This window comes from Papio anubis, chromosome 19, assembly GCF_008728515.1.
Source record: "Papio anubis isolate 15944 chromosome 19, Panubis1.0, whole genome shotgun sequence".
Classification (NCBI taxonomy): Eukaryota; Metazoa; Chordata; class Mammalia; order Primates; family Cercopithecidae; genus Papio; species Papio anubis.
The window spans coordinates 43,821,417-43,843,739 of record NC_044994.1 but is presented as its reverse complement, the minus strand read 5'-3'; the positions used below and the strand labels follow the sequence as shown (position 1 = coordinate 43,843,739).

The 22,323-nt window shown below is 39.0% G+C and overlaps 1 long non-coding RNA gene across 1 annotated transcript; it reads right to left on the bottom strand.

Moving 5' to 3' along the window:
• Positions 1-3,096: 3,096 nt before the first annotated feature.
• Positions 3,097-21,416, bottom strand: LOC103879748. Its single transcript, XR_002518708.2, has 3 exons — positions 6,889-21,416; positions 6,368-6,450; positions 3,097-4,305 (listed from the first exon to the last, which is right to left on the bottom strand). It is a non-coding gene; the product is annotated as an uncharacterized LOC103879748 (long non-coding RNA).
• Between the last annotated feature and the right edge of the window lie 907 nt (positions 21,417-22,323).

The window sequence follows — 22,323 nt, the reverse complement described above, 5'->3', positions numbered from 1 at the left end:
TCTCTCTCTCATACACACACGCACACACACACAGAGCAATACTAACAGCAACTTCTATGAAAATAGAGAATAATGCCAATGCTTACATCTTTTTAAAACATATTATCTCCAGTGGACAAAATGATGATGCTCAAAAATTGCTGAGATTACCATTCTCTTTCACTATCATTCCTCATCCAGTGGTTCCCTACATTTTCACTGCATTTCTCAAATAATTGTTCCTATTCTCTTCTATACCATCTACTTACAAATAATTACATCATTTTCAGATATTTAACATATCAAGGGTAAATGGAATGTTTAATTACTCTGAAAGCCAAGTACAAGGATATCCAAGTTGGAATAGTATAACCAAGTACCCTCTCTTCTTAAAAAACAGCTTTTCCTGGCTGGTCATGGTGGCTTACACTTATAATCCCAGCATTTTGGAGGTTGAGGCAGGCAAATCACCTGAAGTCAGGAGTTCAAGACCAGCCTGCCCAACATGGCAAACCCCGTCTCTACCAAAACTATAAAAATTAGCTGGGTGTGGTGGTATGTGCCTGTAGTCCCAGCTACTCAGGAGGCTGAGGCAAGAGAATCACTTGAACCTGGGAGGCAGAGGTTGCAGTGAGCAGAGATCATGCCATTGCACTCTAGCCTGGGTGACAGAGCAAGGCTTTGTCTCAAAACAAACAAACAAACAAATCCCTTTCTCCTTTTCTTGTTTTTCATGTGTGCTGACTCCTTATTTAGTACCTTAGGAATGTGATTATATCCTCTGCTCTTTTTCCACCTGTTACCCCTTGAGCCGCTAGCTTCTCTAACTGTATGCTTGCTTAGAAGTTTCAGAGACTGAATCTTGAAACAATCCAGGTGCCTATGAAATTCTTCCCCACTAGATTACTTCAAGGCTGCAGTTAACTTACAACCTGCTTGTGCCTGCAGTGGCACCAGCCCATTCACCAGATGGGCAATAACTCACGATTAGTCATCAGAACAAGTCGTGTAGACCTGCACTGCCTCACCACCCCTGCCCTCTGCATACCCCTTATGCCAAACTTCCCTTTTTAAACCCTTGATTTCTGCCCAACAATTGAAGTTGTTCCATTAAGGCAAGAATCTGAACCATTTACCTCTTGCTAACTTTGGAAAATAAAGTCTCTTTCTTTCTATTGAATCTCATCCTTGTTATTCAACTTTGCAAGCAGTGAGCATCTAAACCTGCATTCAGTTATAACAGTACTACATAACTGAAGAATCACAATGAAATTATCCTAATAAAAAATAACCATCTTCCCTGAGGGCTCTCATACATTAAAAATGAATATATGGATAGAAGGATTCATCAATAAACAACAAATAAACAAATATTTCAATAATTCTAGGTAGTTGTATCTTAAAATCTGAGTTAAATTTTGTTTGATGCTTTAACTGACACAGAACCAAGCAGACTGGGATGAGACAACTGACTCTTGGAGTTAAAGGTAACCTAGAGAGTAACTATTCCAAGGTCCTCAGTTTACAAGGAAAGATGGTAAATCTCAGAGAAAAAAAAAATATTTACTTAAGATATAGAAATCCATCAATGGTAGAACAAGGATAGATTCTAGTTCTTGTTTCTGATCGATCTAGTGTTTGATACTATGCAACAGTGTCCTGTCTCATAGTGACCTTTAAAAATTATCTCAATCTAGACCAAGGAAAGTCTACCTTTTGGTAGTGTTTGTTTTGCCTCTTTCAGGGGAAACCTGGACAGCATTTACAAGAAGAGAAATGTCACATCTCCCTCAATCACTTTTCTAATAAGGCCTAGCTATTGACATCTGTGAATGCTACCACAAGAACTTCTGCAGGAATTAGGTCATTCCAGTGTCAGATATGCGGAGAAGTCAGGAGACTGGATGAGGTCTCTGTTGATCATAGAGAGTTACAAGAGGATTATAATAGCTTTGAGCATTGTACTCATGAACAGCTGTTTTTAATATCAGGAGCTGTGTAGTGGCATGGGGGAAACATTTTCCAATTTTTTTTTTCTTTATGGCGGGAACTCTTTTTCAGGACATCCCAGCAAACTACTTGTTTAGTACGATTTGCCATAACTTAGTTGTGTGTCTCCTAATAGATTGATGATGAAAAGAGCCTCCGTTCAGGGCCACATTGTCAGAAAATTGGACTTCTTGAATGACAGAGTAAGAACCTCCAGAAATCTGTTCCTTTATTAAAAAAACGGTGAGACCACTGGCATTGTTATTTGTTATGAAATATATTCCTAAGTGACTGTGGAGGCAGATGAAGGTAGTGCTACCCGTGAAATCTCAAAGTTGAATGAGCAGAACCCAACAATGGTACCAATGCAAAATGCATATGGTGCCAGCCTCGGAGTCATAAACAACTCTAACATAGACTTTTGAAGCTCTTTCCAAATAAAGTTGTTGATTTCAGATACATGTTTACAGGGTTTAAAGAGATATGTTTTATATTTTTAAATTCACACACCACTTAGAGTAGAATATGAAATTATATAAATTGAAACATCTTGTAAGTGGAACAATTTTATTGTGCTGTATTCTTTTAAGTGATAACAATTTCATTGTGGTGGATGTTAATATTCTAAACCTACCAGTTTAAGACAACCTTCTTTAGCATTTCCTCATTTATAATACACTAAATCTCAGAACTGAAAATGCTGGGCCTATCTTGACCCTTAAGAGACCCAAGGCCTCTGACTATATTCTCATGTGTATTGGGTATTTTGGAGTCCTAGGAGAGAAGAGTTTAGTAAAATCAGGCACCATAGGCAAAGAATCAAAATATTCTAAAAGATTGCAATTACATGGCTTGGAAACTGGGCCTTCTTAGAATCTTACTACTTGAAATATGGTCTGTAGACCAGCAGCCTCAGCATCTTCTGGAGGATTGTTAGAAATGCAGTATCTCAGATCCCATTATGAAGACCCACTAAGTCAGAATCTGCATTTTGTATGGACATACACACATATATTTTTTACAGACAAGGTCTCACTCTGTTACCCAGGCTACAGTGCATTGGTATAATCATAGCTCACTGCAGCTCAACCTCCTAGGCTTAAGAGATCCTCCCACTTCAGCCTCCAGAGTAGGTGGGACTACAGGTGTGTGCCACCACACCCAGCTAATTTTATATATATATGTTGGAAATATACACATATATTGGAAACATAGGCCTTATCGAGTGGCCACATGTCCACCATAACAAAGCCCATATGCTATGGCTATCCCTTTCAATTAAATGAGGTATTATGTAATATTATATGAGAGCTCTTGATGAGTACTTGTTGATTACTAAATGTGACTTCCTCATTTTTCCCGTTTAATTGTTTTGTACAGCCTCTATACCAATGAAGACAAAAAGATGTAAGAAAAAAAGTCCATGAGCCTCTGCTGCTGGGAGTCCTACCACGTTCTTCAGTGCCGAGCTAATCTCCAGAAATGTCTTTATAAGGCCTTGCCCTCTGATGACTCCTGTTCTCAGATTTTATAATGCCTCTTAATCTTAACATGTATGCTTTTACATTTGTATTTAAAACTGGATTTAGGCAGGTTGGCAATTCACACTTCATGTATTTCTTAATGATAAAACATTATGCTCTGAGACTCTCCAAGTCTAGTTTTTGATGCTCAGAAGTCTGGCTCTTGCAGTTCAGAAACCTTGCCCTTCACATCTGTTGTCTTTGTAGTACATTTAAGGAACCTGTTGTGACATGCTGAGGCTGAGCATCAATGCCTTTTTTCCTTTTTCAGACTCTTTTTCCCTAAAGCCATGAAAAGCTCCCAGAGCTTGGAGTGAGCTAATGGGGGATTGTGATGGGGAAACACAATGGCTAAGATTTTAAAATATATTATTTGGCTCTTACAAACTGAAGAGTCTGAGATTTATTTTAAAGTTACTGGATAACTTAGTGAAATCAGATAGAATTTAAATAAGGTACTAGGAGGTCGCCATTCCTTTTCTTGTACGATACCAGCATATCTACCCTGGGGGAGGATGACAGCACAGGCAAAGACTTTTTGATACGTGAAGCATCTTTTTGTTATGTGTTTTGGAGATTTGGGGTTTTCACCCTCTTCTCCCCATCCCAACCCCCAAAAATGGTATGAATAGGTATTTGTTGTTGTACGTTTTTGTTTTTACCTTGGGTACAGGTTGCAGTAAATTTTCTTTTGCTTCAGGGAATTCAACAACCCCTTCTAGTGTATGTAGTTGCCTGGTATTCATACAGAGGCTATGGGAAATCATCTCTCTTAGCACAGCCTCTCATTCCAGGAGCAAATGAATCTTCTTGGCTGGGGAGGAGGGAGAGTGAAATGGGGAGTTGGAGTCTGGAGAAATGGACTTAGGACCCTTCTAAGAATTGAAGAATTATACTTCCAGAGGGAAACCAGGAGCATTGTGAATGGTATCTCGATATTGTTACATTTTACATTTTGTCTAAAGTAGGGGAACCTAGAACACTTTTGACCAGTCTTTGTGCTTGGTTTCCTGGGATTTATACACAAGTGCAGTTGAAACAATTGCAATGAAATCTGATCTAAGAAAAGAGGCTTCTTTAATTTGGGCAGCTCTGAAAATGGCCACTAAAGATTTTGATCAGGGAATTGGGATCAAAGCAATATTTTAAGATTAATCTCTCCCAGTTAAGAAAAAGCCAAAAGTGTTAACATTTCTATTAAAGCAACATGATATTTTTAATGTGTCTGTGTCAGTAAGTCATCTTTCAAGTGTAATACAACTCAAATGCATTTAAAAGACTTCTTTCAGGCATTTATTAAAGTAATTTAAAGTGTCTGTCTCCTGGGTAGAACTTCTTTCATTTCTTTAACGACATTGGTCTTCCTAATGGAGTCTAGAGTACACTTAAGTATATAACTCTTTGATTCCACAATTCTATTTACCTACTGGCATTCTTGGCACCTTACTCTCTACCTGTATAGAACTAACCATGTCATCTCCCTTGAAGAGTAGACTCTTGTTTTCTCCATGTCTGTACATAAAGACATCTAAATACTTCAGAGTGATCTTTGTTCTCCATTCTCTAGCTGCTACAGCCAACAAGTCCTTACTTCTACGATGTCTTTCACATCTATCCCCATCTCCCCATTCACTGTCCTAACTCAGTCCTCAGTGGCTGTCAAATGTGGTGCCCCTCATTGCCCCTAGTAACAGTTTATGTGCATCATTGATAGATCCCCTAAAGGTACAGCTCTGAAAATGTCGCCCCCCCTTCCCAAACTCTTCACTGGTTCCATGTTACTTACCAAATCTATAAGAAGAAGGGATTGCTAGATTTATATATCTGTTTGGGGTGGTTGAACAGTGAATTAGTTTCTAAAAATGAAGTCTTTTATAAAATAGACCCTTAAAAAACACTAGAGGCCTCCTAATGAAGCCAGGAGGAGCAACATGAACTCTTCTCAATGATACTTCCATTTGGAAGCTTCCATTCTTCCACAAACCCTTCAGGGAAAACCTGACTCATGCCTACAGAAAACATCTGGAAGCCACTGAGTTGAGTGACTCCTAGATTTCCTTCTGGTTTTCCTATTCTATGATTTTTTAAACACATATAATTTCTACTTCAGTGTGTAAAATAGTTATAATTCCTATACTTTCAAGACTCAGATACAATGTTTCTAATGCTGAACCTTGGAATGTGCTGTAATCTCCTTTCTCTTCTTCTCTAACTCCCCAGAATGGCTAGAATTTATTAATCTCAGGTGGTACTCACCTTCTATCCTAAATCTAACTGAAAGTTCTTTGAAGGTGAGGACTTGGCTATAATTCATTTGGTAAAATTAAAAAGACCTTCAACCTCAGTGTGTATGTGTTTTTTATAAAACTAAATGGGATAGAATATAACTTCTGGGCATATTTTGGAAGGCATAAGAGATCAAGGAGGGCCTGCCCTGCTTCTTCAAAGTTGGAATTTTTTTTTAAAGTAAGTGATTATAAGGTGACTGCAGTAGAAGCCTATGAACCTCTAAATAAAAATGAGATATTCTTTGACCAAAATCATGATGGTGTAAAGCTAGAGGGAGGCATTCACAAGACCATCTTCACTTCTAATACCAGTAGCAACTTTAGGGGTCCCCAAAGCCATACTGGGGTTTAATAATTTGCTAGAAGGATTCATGAAACTTATTGAAAGCTGTTAACACAATTATAGTTTCTTACACTGAAAATACAGATATGTCAGTCAAGGGAAAAGACATATGAGGCAAAGTCCAGGAAACTTTCAAGCACAAAGCTACCAGTTTTAATCTGCCAATGGAATCATGGACAACACTACCTTTCCCAAAATTTAGATGTGACAATATACATGGAGTGTTACCAATTACAGCGGCTCACCTGTGCTGCTGTCCAGAGATTTTACTGGAGCTCCATCACATAGGAATGGTTGCATATCTACCTGCCAGATCTGTTTCTAGTCCCTATGAGGAAAAAAAGTCAAGTTGATACCACATGATCCAAAGCCCTCACCCTAAATCACATTGTTAGATTACCTACTGTGGCTCAAGGCTCTTGGGCAAATAAAAACATTTCAAAGGTTTAGAGATTACTTCCCAAAAGCCATTGGAAAAGGGCCAGGGGTGTCCAAGGGAGAGAATATAGTCATGGGTTCTTAGCTTCTGTTTCTGATTGGGCCAGTGAAGCCCCTTTCTCATCTCTCTTTTCTGCTTATCACTAGAGACAGAAGCTAAAAACCATGGCTTTAGGCTGCTGAAAGCCTAAAACAAAACAGAACAGAACAAGAAGAAAAATAAGGTGGGTTGGACAAGCTTGGTAGACCTCCCTTGGCTAAGGTTACATTCTTTACTATACAAATGGCAATTGGATATTTGGAAAACACAAAGAGAAAAGTTACTTACCAAAGGGCAACCACTTTCACAACTCTGAGATTCAGTTACTCAGAAAGAGATGAGAATTGTGTATGTATGAGCATCCTCAACTGCACCTTCTGGTTAGGAAGGCATAAATCAAAAACACTCATGAAAAGTGGCCATTTGGTTTCTTCTTTAATTAATCTAAGCATTCTTTCTTGGTTCCTGTGCCCTGAGGAAGTTGGAATGACAAATAATTAGAAGGAAATTGGAATAGCTAACTCCAGCCTAAGTATGGCACTCATATAGCTACACCGCATTTTAAAGGTGAAGTGCCCCTTCCAAGACACCCTGTCTTGTCAGAAGTTTCATAACCAAAGATGGAAACAGCAGATAAGTCATAGGGTGTTCTGCAGGGGAAAAAAGTGTCCTCACCAAGATACATTTCCAAAGCATTCCCTCCCCCTTCCCTTTGGCTACTGTCTGGTAGAAGGACAGATAGGGGCTTACTCCTTCCCTTTGAAGGATGGCTCCTATTACAGACCCCAAATTCATACAATGACAACTTACTCAACCACCACACTTAAGGGACTAGATTTCCCAACCGTAAGGGGACAACCCTACATAAGCCCTGCTCCCCAGTCCTCACCTGAGCCTCCACTCAACTCTTAGCACTACTTCTTTGTTTTGCCCAAAACTTTAAGAAGGATCCAATTTCCCAGGGAAGATAGGTATGCTATTATTTACTTTTAAATTCAAAAGCCTCAGTAATAGTCAATCATTATATTAATAGTGATAGTAGCAGTAACAACTAACATTAAGTTAAAACATTAAAAAATGTAAAAGTACAACCAGAGATTCTGGTTCAGTCGGTCTAGGGTCATGTCAGAGCAGAGTTCTTTTCACAAAAGCCCTCTGGACCATCTGATCCAGGATCCTGGCTGAGAACCCTGACTTAGAATAGTAAAACAGCTTGAAAACTAAGAAACAGATTGGGATTAGGAACTCTGCTAGATAAGAACATTTCATCAGTTCAGCTTAAGCAACTACATTTTAAATACTTGACTAAAGTGTCTAATGTTCTCCTGAGAGAAACTGCAACTATAATATCTCATTGACTTTGCACATACAAATAGCCAGCATTCTGGAAACTGGGACTTGAATAAGAACTACTGATATTAGAATGGTTACAATTTTAAACAAAAAAGAAAAGAGGCTGTCAGAACCCAGTGATAACCAGCATGTGGTGCAACTGGGAGTCTCCTACGCCATTTGCGGGGAATATATTGTAACATTCACCTTGGAAAACTGGCAGGTTCTATTAAGGCTGGACTTATGCCTGCCTTATGATACAGCAACTACATGTCTAACATATAGTCAACAGGAATGCAAGTCTGTGTAAAATGCACAGAATGATCAGAACAGCGTTTTTAATAGTAGTCACATATTGGGATCTGCAGAAGAATGTATAGATTGTGGGGGTATTCACACAATGGAATATGACATAGCAATGAAATGAGCAACCTACTGCTACATGTGAAAACACGGATGAATTTTGATAAAATTCAAAAGCAGGTGAGACTAATCTATGGTGGTAAAATCAGAATAGTGGTTACTTTTGTGAAGTAGGATAATGAGTAGGAGGATGGTGGGGGAGGCTCCTGGAGTGATGGTCATGCTCTAGCTCTTAATCCTTGTTGTGGTTTCATAAATGATTCCCTTTATAAAAAATCATCATGCTGTACATGTATACTTTGTACATTTTTACTGTATATATACTATATATACACAATGATGTATATTTTATAGATAATTTTTAAAATCCCATATATCTTTTTTATCAAAATTTGCTAAAAAGAAGGGAGGAACCACCAGTAAAACCTTCTGTGGCTATTTAAAGGAGGTCATTCATGAATAGTTATCCAATAATCCTTGAGAATTTTGTGGAACAAAGTGGAACACAGGCAGCAGGGTATGAGGGAAATGCCAAACAGAAGTTTCCTGCATTTCCAGGCAATTCTAAGCTCTTAGTCTTTGCCATGAGTCCACGAGTGTAAAGCCTCATCCCTATCACATCTAGAAAACAGGTGGGTCTCCTGACACTGACCCTCTAGACACTCAGATCTTTTGTATCCCCCTAATATGTTACTCTTAACCTGCCACCAGGTTCTTAGGGCCCTAATCTACCCTGAATCTATTAGAATTCTTGAGAAGCTGGCACAGATGGGAACTCTTCCTTCTCCTCAAGCACTTCCCCATCCTTACTCTCTAGTCTAAAATGTAAGTAGGTGAAGATTAGACCATGATGTCCAGTCCTTTGTGTGTCAAGGGTAGCAATCAGCAGTTAATGAGATAAAAGCTCACCCTTGGCAGACACAGGGACCTTTACATTCCGCAGCAATAATGAACACACGCTATAGGTGCTAACACGATGCACAGGCAGGATCATCTAACATAACCCTTTATCTGACATGTAAGAACTTCCCCAAATAAGTGCATCTCAGCCTTTGGTGCGACCTCTAGTGATAGGAAACACATTACTTCATGGGAAGAGTTTAAGTTATACCCTCACAAGTGCCAATATGGACAGTTACAATAATACCTAACACTCCTATAGTGTTACCCACATACCAAGAAATGTGCTAAGACTTTATACAGCAACTCATTTAATTCTTCCAACACATCCCATTAAATAGGCATTATCATCTCTCACAAAGGCCAAAACTGCAAAGAGGGACCACATCCATGCCACAGAGAATAAGTCAAAGAGGAGGTGGAAATTAATCCAGGTATCCTATCATTTTAGCTACTGCATCACTGTCTCCAAGAGGCGAGAGGCGCAGTCCAGAGCTGTTTCCTCTCATTGGGTCACCTGCTGGTGCCCTGGCAGCCACAGAGATGTGTTCCCGACTTACCCACTCACTGGCACCCAGGCCTGAAGGTCTCCACTGATTTAGTTACGATTCGTGACTCTTCAAAGCATGAGGGAGACTTTCTATCATTACTGCTCAGTCAGGGACCAAATGTGCTGGCATCACAAGAATTCGTATTCTTGAACAGCACAATTTGCACACAGACATTTTGCTTAAGGCACACCCCAGACTGGACTTTGGGCCTTGACTATATGATATATTTCTCATTAGTGCTCTCTGCCTATAACTAAAGTTCTGCTATTGAAACTGGGACACAGTCTAGACTTCCCCTTGCCTTAAGTTTCTCTCAAAGACCACTGTTTAAATGGTGTTTAAATGTTTAATTTTGAACTTCCAGATGAGCTATCAAATCCAATCTCTTTTCTCCCAGAAGCCCTTGAGACACTTAGGAAAATTTGTTGACTTCAAGTAGAAAGCAGGAGAAAGGCACTTACGTAATCCCTTTGCTCACCCAGCAACAACGTCCAAATTCTAAATGCAAATGGAACTGGCAATATGAAACTGCTCACCTGCAGCACCTGAGCCCCTGACTGCCCTGCTATGTGTTTACTGGAAGGCCACCCTATACCCTACACTGGGGTGTAGTTCACTGGTAACTAAGGTTGCATGATAAATGTTTTGGCCCTCAAGGATTTCTCTCACTAAAAGTACCTATGAAGTCAATCTGCAATGATTTTCTTAGCACTGTGTGATGGGTGCTCTAAAACTTATGGACTAAAGCTGGAGAGCATACGATTTTACTAGATAACACACTGTGTAGTATGGCCGTATAGCCTGAACTACTTTGGGGGATGGGACTCAATCCCCTGCCCCCAATGACCTCCCTCAGAGGAATGCTTCTAGCCTCCCAGTGGCCCCTTCATGCCATGACTACACTGATTGTTGAGCAGGAATGGACAGAGCTCAGCCAGACCTCCACCGTCTTTTTGAAATCTCCCTTCTTTGGGGGGCTTTGGTCTACTCTGGCCTGCAGTATGCTTAGTTTTAAAGGCTTAGCCTCTGGAAGCCAGGTCTGCACCCTTCCAACCTCTCCTCAGACCGAGTAGGTTTCCCTCTTGAATACAATATAAGAAAACCTCTATCATTTGAGTGAAGCACATTCTCCAAAGAGATTAACCTGGATTAAAACCTAAAATCTGTATCTGTTTAGAAGAGACTTCTGTTCTCTTCTATAGCGGTTCTGAATGAAAATAGGAAAAATAGGGATGTTACTTTAAAAGCTGCCTCAAACCCTAATGCTACTCCACTGCCATAAAAGTCTTAACAGATACAGGGATGGAAGGTTTTCCTAGAGGGCTGAGCAGCATTGGATAAGCAACTCTCCGGTCTTCCGTTATTACTTCTCCATGGTGGTGTTTGCTGCTGGTGCTTTGTTCTCTTATTTTGCCACTCGGAATTGCCTCCAGTTCCACTCAAACGACCATAACTCCCTCAATTACTGGTGTTCAGCACTGGTTGTCTTTCCAAGGCAGCCACTTTAAGGGAATCTCTTCCTAAATAGCTCTTCATTTTGATTGGAACAGGAAAATAAACACTAACAGATTCTCACAGCTGTATCTGGCACCACCACCAAAAGAGTGATCCAGGATTAATTTTTGCAGGTTCCCAAAGATACTTTTCTTCCTCTTTCTATCTCAAATCCTGCTTTGACCAGGCAGCTCACTCAGGGGTGAGCCAACAACACATCCCCTCCTCATCCCTCTATCACTGATGAGACATTAAAAATTCAACTTCCTCTTCTTTAGTGAACAATTATCTCACTCATTGGCTTGATTCACTGATCTCTTAATGACAGCTTTCCTGCGGTTTCCTTTGAATGTTTAAAATATGAAACAACCCCATCTTGTCAAGCTGAAAACTGTGGCTGAGTTTTTAGTAGCTGTTTCCAATAAATAATTTCAAGGGGTTTCAAATTATCCATCACCTGACAGCTCTTGGGAAGATTTTCTCATCTCCGTCAGGCATAAAAAAGCCATTTCTAACCTCCACACCATCCCCCTGATTACCCTCAATGATTTTCAAAATTGGTTCCATTCTTCTGAAAGAACCTCTCTCCCCATCAGTATTGACAGGTGCTTTGAATGAACACATGCCCAGAAGAAAGGACTCTCTGGGACTCTCCTTCCCCTGGCAGGCTGCACTAGTAAACGGATGATAAAGATTAGAATGGAATACCAGTTCTGTTTATGTAATATCTTTTGAAAAGATACACATGTTAGGAAGAGAAGCTATTGGATGGAGGAATCTAAAGCAACTTCTAGTGGGAGAAGGCGAAAATATCTTCATGAAAAGATTCAATTAAGAAAAAGGCACTCACAGGGGTTTGTGCTATCTACCTGTCACCAGAGCTTCTTCCTCCTTTCTTCCCCATGAAAGGATGAAAAGGAAAACTCAGAGAGGGATGTTAGAAAGGCGTGAAGTCTTTAGTTTATTCATAGTTAGTGGAAAAAGACTGAAACAGCCAATAGACCCTGTAATGAAGGGGTTCTTCATGATCTCTGAAAATCAGAACTTGAGAAGTTACAGAACTAGAAAATGTAGTCTTTGGACATCTTCATGCTCAGAGGAACTGAAGGTCAAGAGCTGAAATTAGTGGGTAAGGGAAAGCAGTTGAGAAAATCTAACTCTAGGAATTAGTTCTGAATCTCGAAGAGGGATTCTGGGTATTTTTTAAAGGGTTTCATAGTCTAAATTAGCAAAAATATTAATAATTCCTCTACATATATATCTAGGAATTTGTACTGTGTCTTGTTGATATTGAAAGTGTTTTTATATTGCTGTGCTTAATTTTATTTAAAAGGTTTGTTTCTGTTTTTTAATTTAAGGAAAGCCATGCTATCAAGCAAACCTATGAGGGGTGATATGCAAAAATAGGAAGTGTTTCCTGGATTTAAACAGCTCATAAGCTAATAGAGAAAATACACATATAAATAACTCTAATTAATGCAGTAGGTAAACTAATGATATTCTTCCTCTTTGCGCGTCATCATCACCTTTAAAACAAAATAAAACCTGTACACACAACCACAAGTCAAAAGCAAGTCCTCTTTCAGGGTTCTCTAGCTCACCTACCTAATGACACAAACCAGGAACCTACTTGTCATCAAACCCTCAACCCCAAATCTAGTCTATCACCATGCTAGTTGATGTGACCACTTTATACTATTTTAGACCTGTTGACTTCTGTAGAGCAGCAGCCATCATCACCAATACCATCTCTTTAACCCACATCACTGCCCAGATGATTAAATGGCTTCTAAATACTCTGCCTGTGTCCTCCTGCACGCCTCCAGTCTGCCCTATGGATGGGAGCCAGAGTGACCTTTCCAAAGCATGAACCTGATTGTGTCATCCCCCTGTTTAAACCCCTCCGAATATGTTCCATTGTTCTTCAGATTAATGTCAACTTTCTCTACCTGGCTTACAGAGAGCTGCACAGTCCAGCCACTGCTGACTCCTCCAGCCTCAGCACAGGCCAAGAAGCACCCCCGCCCCCACTTCATCATGCAATCCCTTGAGGGGCCCTGCCCCTGCCACAGGACTTTACACATTCCAGCTCTGCAGCGCCACCCATCGCTCCTCACCTTACCAGCTCTCACGCAGGCTTCGGAGGCTGACCATGTGCTGTGTCCTCTTTAACCTTTGCCTCATGGCAGGTGCAATCTTCCATTTATTTATGTGATATGATTAACAGTCATCTCTCTGATCAGACTAACATAGTGCTTGACATATATGAAGTATTACAAATATTCGTTGAATGAATAGATTCATAAAATTAAAATGGGATTGCAAAATGGAATTCATAAAAAAAAGTGGTCCAAGACCAACTTACAAAAGCATCCTTTTGCATTGAGTCTTAAAAGATGAGTAGCAATTTACTAGAAACAGAAATAATTAAAATAATATTTGGGGCCAAAGACATGACCTGAGAAATGTTTTGAAAACGTGTGAAGTATAATTGATGTTTGAACAGGTTTGAACTCTCTGGGTCCACTTAAATGTGGATTTTTGTCAATGAAGGTTACACCAAGTGTGCCTGCCTCTCTATGTACCTCCTCTGCCCCCTCTGGGACAGCAAGACCAACTTCTCCTTCTTCTCAGCCTACTCAGTGTGAGGACAACAAGGACAAAGGTCTTTATGGTGAACCACTTCCTCTTAATGAATAATTTTTCTCTTCCTTATGAATTTCTTAAACTTCCTTTTCTCTACCTTACTTTATTGTAAGGATACAGTATATAACGCACACAACATGCAAAGTATGTGTTAATCAACTGGTTAAGCTATCAGTAAGGCTTCTGGTAGACAGTTGAATATTAGTAGTTAAATTTTGGGGGAGTCAAAAGTTATATGTGGATTTTCAACTGTGCAAGGAGTTGATATCCCTAATCTCCACATTGTTCAAAGGTCAACTGTATTCCAGATCTGTACATCCCCTGCCATAGCTGGCATAAAAAGTGAATATAGTGGCTGCAGATGAGGGTACAGAATTAGGCTTGAGCAAAGTAGTGAAAGGCAGTGAGAAGCACAGGGAACATCTGGACTTGATCCTGCGAGTGATGGGGCCTTGCTGAGTATTAAGCACAGACTGGAATGATCCAAAACAGAGTAGGGAGAAAGGATTAGATGGAGAAGATGCTGCAGGCAAGAGACCCATTAGGAGTCTGACAAACTAACCGAGTAGATAAAGGAGTATGGAGAAGAGATCCAATTCAAGAGCATTTTAGAAGGTCAAGTGGACAGGACAGAGTGGTTGAGTGGCTATCAGGGGCTGAAGGTGAGGAAAGGAACATAACTTTTTTTCAAGCAACTGGATAGATGTTGTTTTCATGAACTTAAACAGAGACCTTAAAAAGAATTTTAGGCATAGCACAGAAGAGAACAAATAATTTCATATTTGAGTCTATTGTATATCCAAGTGGAGATACCCAACAGGCCCTCGGATACCCACCTATGGTCCTCAGGAGAAGAGTCATGGCTATAGTGTGAGGAGTTGTGTCAAGTACAACTCAACTTACATCCAGGCTAGGGTTGACAAATGGCTCCAATGGATGTAGACGCTCCTATATATATGGAGTTAAGGCCCTGATTCTGTATTAAGTCTGATTTCAAAACCACAAACAATTTTACTGGGAAACAAACTTGTGAACAGTTACCAATATCAGCTGTGCATGTCAAGGTAATATGTTTTTGCTATTTATTACTGGATTCAGATCAGGCTTGGACCACATTGCCTGGAAGCAGTTATACTGCAGTAGTTAAGAGGACAGGGCTCTACTAAATGACCCAGTTCAATCCATACTCAACATCTTTGAACTTTAGAAAAGCCATTGAATTTCTCTCTGCCCCAGTTTCCTCAGTTTTAAGATATGGACAACAGTAGTACCTACCTCACGGCATTGAGTGAGGTATAGTACGCTATAATACTTAGCACTATAACTGGTATATAGTAAATGCTCTTTAAATGATAGCTCTTTTTTTCACTTACACACTTATCATTACAGTGAAATTCAACAGTTATATACATATTGAGATGCTCCTATGTGCCACTAGGACTGAGGTAGGCAATGGAATGGTGGTACAAAAATAAATTCGTACAAATGCCCTCAAGGAGCTCACGTACCTTCTAGTGAAGGCAGCTGCTTTTTAGTGGAAACTAAAGGGTAAAACAGGACGAACATTGAAGGACAAGGAAAATGACAACAAATGCTCACATGCCAGCCCAGCTATAGTCAGTACTTCTGTGATGCTTAGAACATGACTCCACTTTTTCCAATCTGCATATAACTTGTGGGGCAAATATTATGTGTTAGGTGCTATTACCTATGTGAGCAAAGCACTAGTGTTCAGTGTGTACTTGCTGTCCCCAATCCAGGTGTGTCTTTCTATGATTTAGCAGGTAAATAACATTTCCTGTTTTATGTTATACTTGGTCACATAAATAAGGATATGAAAGTTCAGGGGGTTAAGTCATTTTTTCTAAGGACATGAAGCCAAAGTGGCAAAAGATCTGAATGAAGATTGTGTAGCTTTGAGTTTGCAGGACAGTATTCACCACCCCCAGATAACTTTCTTTGCACAGAGGTCGTGGAGACCTTAAAGGGACCATTACCTAAGGATGATCTAAGCAGAGGTGGAGAGATGGAATTCCGGCATGTTTTCTGAAATATTTATAAGCTTTGAAATGAATAGTTTTACTAACATGGATAAGTGGATGATGTCAATGTCTTTAAGTAGCTATTATCTGTGAGAATCTATGGAACCCATTTAATCGCAGAATTTGGAAATTGAAAGGACCTTAGAGGTCATCTGGTTTTACCTCCCATACCATATAGAAGCTTCTTTTTGCCGCAATTTTCAAAGAACTTAGAAGGATACAGGTACAGATTTCTCCAAAAATTATACAATCTCACAAGGGGGCATCCTAGAAGTCATCCAATCCAAGGCCTCCAGTTGACAGGTAAGGAATCTAAGGCCCAAAATGTCCAACTGACACATTTAGAACCACCTACCTCTTGTCTCCAGGAATAGACCCAGAAAGCAAACCACCTAGAGTCACACTGCCCTGTCTCAATTTAAGATCTTAAAAGATACAGTAAAGAAAAAAATTACAGATGACTCTATTATCCATTTTTCACAACAGATACTTTAGAAAATGCTGTTTGGGACTCGGAAGGTACAGGAAGAAAAATAGGGAAGTCCAGCTTAAAATTGCATATAAACACTTTGATAACTAGATATCCTGCTCCTAAGAAAACATTCCTGGCCTTTGACAGGTTCAGAGATGTGCAAATGACAGAAAAAGTCACACTGAAAGCTTTGTTTTACTAGTACTATCATATTGCAGGTAAATTGTGCAATAGGTTTCCTAGATAGGCTGTATAAGTACCAAATAGGAACATTTTTATCCCTTATTTAACTGGCACTGGGGTGGGATATAGCTAAACATTAGGAATGAAATGTATTGTGTAAGAATGTGCCAGTGCTGGGATTTGTTCTCACTTCCTCACAAGTAGGGCATTCTTCTGTCCAGTCTACAGTCTTAAAAGTTGAAGCTAAGTTACTCCAACTAACTGGTTATCCCAAATAAGTGGCAGAGTCTGATTTTTTTAAATAGAGATGGAATCTTGCTATGTTGCCCAAACTGGACTTGAACTCCTGGATTCAAGCAATCCTCCCACCTCAGTGTCCTGAGTAGCTGGGACTGCAGGCACATGCCATTGCACCTGGTTTAGAGCCTAGATTTTTAAAGAGATTAATGGTTAGTCTATAATATAGTAGTCTGGAGTCCAAGCCTTCTGTCAAAGCCTTTTGAAGCAGGCTATGTTTTGAATAAAATAAATACGGATTTTATTCAAATTTATTCCTGGATTTAAAAGTACACAACCCATCTCCTCTTTATCCAGGGGGATTTGAGGACTCATTGAAAATAGAGTTCTACCTGGAAGTAGGCCTGCCCCTTCCCCACTACAACACGAATTTGGTCAATGCTCTTTCCAGCATTGTCTGGACAGAAATTTCTACAGAACCCTTAACCAACAGGGGGTTGTATTGTGTTCAGTTAGCCAGTGCCAAGGGATATACCAATTTAAGCTTTCTAATTTACAATTTCCGTCAAAGTTTAGTGACTCCCTGTTGACCCCATACAGGATAAAGTCCAAATTGCCTTGTGATATGCGTAGGCTAGCATACAAAACCTCCCACACCCTGGCTGGAATTTCCTATTTAATGTTTTGCCCAGCCATTGCATTTCCCACGCCTTCTACTCAACTTAATTGGTCTTATCCATCTTCCAAACTTATTTTACACTGCTCTGCCTCCACATTTTGGTTGAGGTTGTTTCTCCATTCTCAAATGCCTCTTCTTTCATCATGAATCCAGATTCTACCACCCTCCGAGACTCAGTTGTGATTCTTACTACTTTTGTTTGTTGACTGAATAATTGCTTTGATGTCAAGCCCTGTACTATGTGCTAGGTATTCCTAGGTATAAAATGCTGAAACAGAAAAAATAAAAGCTCTAATCTTACTTTCCAGTTGAGGGTAGGGGAAGGAGAAAGAGAACAAACAGGAAAACAAACCAATTAATATGCAAGAATCAACAATAACAATTGCTATAGAGGGAGCCACCTAAGACAGAAAACGGATTTCAGTGGAATGATTGCCTTTGACAGCGGTGATTAGAGATCTCTCTGAAGAGGAAACCGTTGGAACTAAGACGTAAGGATGAGAAGGAGCCAGATGTCCCAGGGGCATTCCAGGCCAGAATAACAAGGTAAAAAGCTTCAGAAGGTGAAAGATGAGAGTGGCAGGGAGTAAGGCTGGTAATGCCACAAGCTTCCTAGTTAAAAAAAAAAAAAAAAAAATCTGCTTTTTCCTCTGACCTCATCTGCCACTTGTTTTAATCTTATCTTCTTGCATACATGCTTTGTATCCATCCCAATATCTGGCAGTAAATAAAAGCTCATGGAAGGTATTCAATGAATAATTGCTGAATTATCTCTTCCTCACAACAGGACATTCTTCCGTCCAGGAACTCTGGTTCCTTCAGAGCAGGGCTTTCCATGCTCCAGTGTCTCAGGAGAGAGATGAGCATGAAAAATTTTTTGAACTGATTTCCCCCATTTACTCTAGGAAACCAGATCTATTTGTAATCACTCTTACCCTAATGGTCAGAGGCTGCTTTCCAAACCTTACTCCTTTCTAGACTGTCACATCACCCTGTGAAGTGTCCCCTGACAACCACACCTAGGCTGATTCTCCTTGCTCTAGACATCTGGCCTCCAACCTAGAAAGTGAACCCATATCAGTACTAATGTTTAAGTCATGTACACATATGACTTTTATAGGTGTACATTTTACTTTAATACATTTACTTCGAAAACACTAAAAAATAAGTTGAAAGGGTAGGTTCTTGTGAAATATACAATTTTTATTATAAAGAGTCAAACCATTTTACTTCAGAAAGAAAGCAATATGATTGAACGTTTCACTATATTTTTAAGATCTCAGTTAAATACTCTGTAACACAGTGACTTAAAAGTCTGGGTCTAAATTCAGTTTATTCCAATACCTGTTTCAATAGCTCTATAGCTGAAAATGATGCCTCAAAATTACATAAGCATAAACAGGAGAAATGCATTATTGGCTGCATTTAGTAATCATAATATCCAATGCCCCCCACACCACAAATGCTGTCCGCCAACTATTCGGTTAATAAAGTTCTATTCCTTCTGATGTCAATCAGTTGCTCTTACAACTGGCTGATGAGAAGCTCTGATGCACAACTGTTGGAAAGTTCTACATTTTTGTTTATTTAGATCCATGTGTTCAAGAAACCTGAGAACAGGCTACTAGAATTTTTTACATTTAATATATGATATTTAATGATGACATAATTTATAGGGGGGAAATCACAAAACAATAACAATATTTTGAAACAGCCATTTTCAACTCTCTAATCCATGGTAGGTGGTGGTGGTACATTTGCTTTTTTTGCTTTGTGTGCTTTGGGTTTTATTTCATTGGTTACTACTTTTTTACTTTTACTGTTTAAAAAAAAAAGATTACCTTACTTGACAGAAGGGTTTTAAATTTTCATTTATGTGCTTGGTAGCACACTATTCAATACCACTGAAGCAACCATTTGTCACCGCAGAAAATGTCAGCCAATCCAGAACACATGTCTTTTTAAATATATAAATGCATGTATAGTATCTATAAGTGGGATAAGTCTAAGTATTTTGCCATAAGGTAACCCATAAATCACTGTGTGGTACAAAAGATCTTTGTGATAACCACACAACTCATTATATAATGTTATAAATAACTATATTTTAAAGGACTTGATATCTAAAATTAACTATTGATGACATGCTACAATTTCATGCACCTCAAGCTTCAACTTGTTGACTGAAATATTTTAGCTATAAATTGGGCAGTTAACAACTTTCATATGTGGAGTCCTTAGTAAACCTAATCTAGAACTTAAAATTCTATGTTTACTCTAATCAAAGCAGCTGTTCCATCAGTGATTACACTTGACTTTTCAGTAAAATTCTGTTTAACTTCTTAAGTCACTTGCTGTTGAGAATGTATTCTCCAGTTTATCTTTCCTGTTTGAAATCCCAAATTAGTCTTTGATCTATTTCAATATTTAAATTCAATCTAGCCATTTTCATAAACACTGAAATTTTTTATATAAAAAGCACTTTCTTTTAACTATATAGTAAGCCTCCCCTACTTTAAATTTCAGTATTTGTCCCTTCAAATCATCAGCAATGTTCTCTGATGTATTATCCAAGTATTCAGTGATAAAAGAATGACTTTAGTTCATGTTTATCTTCTTTGTATTAAAATCATCCATTCTTACCATAGCAAGAAGAAGGAATATTTTCCCATTAGCAGGTAGTTTTTGCCCTCTGCTACTTGCTTAGTAGATGATTTTCTCCTAAATTATTTATTTAATCACAAAGAGGAAAACAGCAACTCTACAGTGGAGAAACTAGAAAGATACTGCCTTAGCCAAGAGATTACATTTAATAGCATCAGTAATAGGACAAACCAACATCAAGTGCCTCTCAACATGGTGCACCGAGACCTATATAATGATCATGTCTGTTGTATCCCTGCCCAAAATACATAGCTGAATTCAACCATGAGGAAACAGACAAACCCAAATTGAAGGTTATTTCACAAAATAATTGACCCACATATATCAAAAGCACCAAGGTCAAGAAAAAAGTAAGTAAGGCTAAGAAACTGTTTCTGACTAAAGGAAACTAAAGAGACACAAAACTAAACATACTGTGTTATCCTGAACTGGATCCTGGAGCAGGGAATGATGATAGGGTCAATATTCGATCCTCCTGATTTTGAAGATGGTAATGTGGTCATTTAGGAGAATGTCCTTGTTCTTCCATAATACTTAATGAAATATTTAGAGATAATGGTATACAGTGTCTCCAACTTATTTCAAATGATTAAGGAAAGTGTAGACATACATACAGAGAGCAATCAAGCAAACTGGGAAAAATATAAATAGTAAGGGACATACAGGAAATATTTTCTTGCAGCTTTTCTTTCAGGTTAAAATATCAATGTAAAAATTTAGAAATTTAGAAAACTAAAACTCAATTCACTTATTTGACATACACATATGTCAAATGCAGTATATCTCAATATGCTGGAAACAAGTGAATAGGAACACACTTCCAACCTTCTGGGCTCTTCCCTTATACTCTTATGACACAACTGTCTTCCACATTATTAAACGACGGCCTTAGTTTCAACTTACATGCTAGCACTCATGAAACAATTTATAATGTTGGGGTTACAATCTAAAGAGAAGTTTTAGCATTTTCTTCCTTCCAACATCTAGCTTTATATGGTTTGGCTCTGTGTCCCCACCCAAATATCATCTTGTAGCTCCCGTAATTCCCATGTGTTGTGGGAGAGACCTGGTGGGAGATGATTGAATCATGGGGGCAGGTCTTTCCTGTGCTGTTCTCATGATAATAAATGGGTTTTGCCAGATCTTATGGTTTTTAAAACGTAAGTTCTCTCTTTGCCTGCTGCCATCCATGTAAGATGTGACTTACTCCTCCTTGCCTTTCACCGTGATTGTGAGGCCTCCCCAGCCATATGGAACTGTAAGTCCATTAAACCTCTTTCTTTTGTAAATTGCTCAGTCTGGTGTATATCTTTATCAGCAGTGTGAAAATGGACTAATACATGTACCCATGTGTTATTTTGTATAAGCTCAGTACAAAACCCACTTTTGGCTTCACTCTTCTAAAATCATACAGTGACCCTTATTGCTTCGTAAGTGTGGTGCACTGTTACAGGGTGCTTTACATGCATTCCTTAAGTGACCATTCTATGAGGTGGGTGCTAGAGACAGAAGTTGAACCCAGGCAGCTCTCCTTCAGAGTTCATACTTTTTCAACCACCAAAATAGCTTGCTTCTTTAAATATTCTGTTCTGTATGCCAGCGCAGATACTTATGCTATCCATCTTTGTATTCTTAGCTCCTACCACACTGTATGGAGGTCTCAGCAAATGTTGAGGTGAACTGACTACTGCTCATTTTATGTTGTATTATCTTATGTTGTTTACAGTAATGGTATGTGATTCATACAGTTACATGTATAAATCTTATCTCCTTAGCTGAGTCTCACTTTCCTCAAATAAGGGTCCTGGACCAGATAAATACTTTCAAGGTTGTTTCCAGATAATAACCTGTCATTCTACAACCTTCAGTTTTGACCTTTGAATCCATCTTTGGTTGATAAATTCAAATTGCCTATGGGATATAGTCATGCTGTAAGTTTCTCAATTTCCCTCTGTCTTGGCTTCCTAACCATGGTTTCCTACCCATCAGTAGTATGATAACCCTATTCAAAGCACTCACATTATTTGTAAAGTTGCTTTTAAAATATTATACGTGTGTGTGTGTGTGTGTGTGTGTGTATATACACACACAGATTATGTCCTTGAAGGACATTGCTTACTTTTAATATTTGAAAGTCCTGATTTGATTTCAAATGTATTT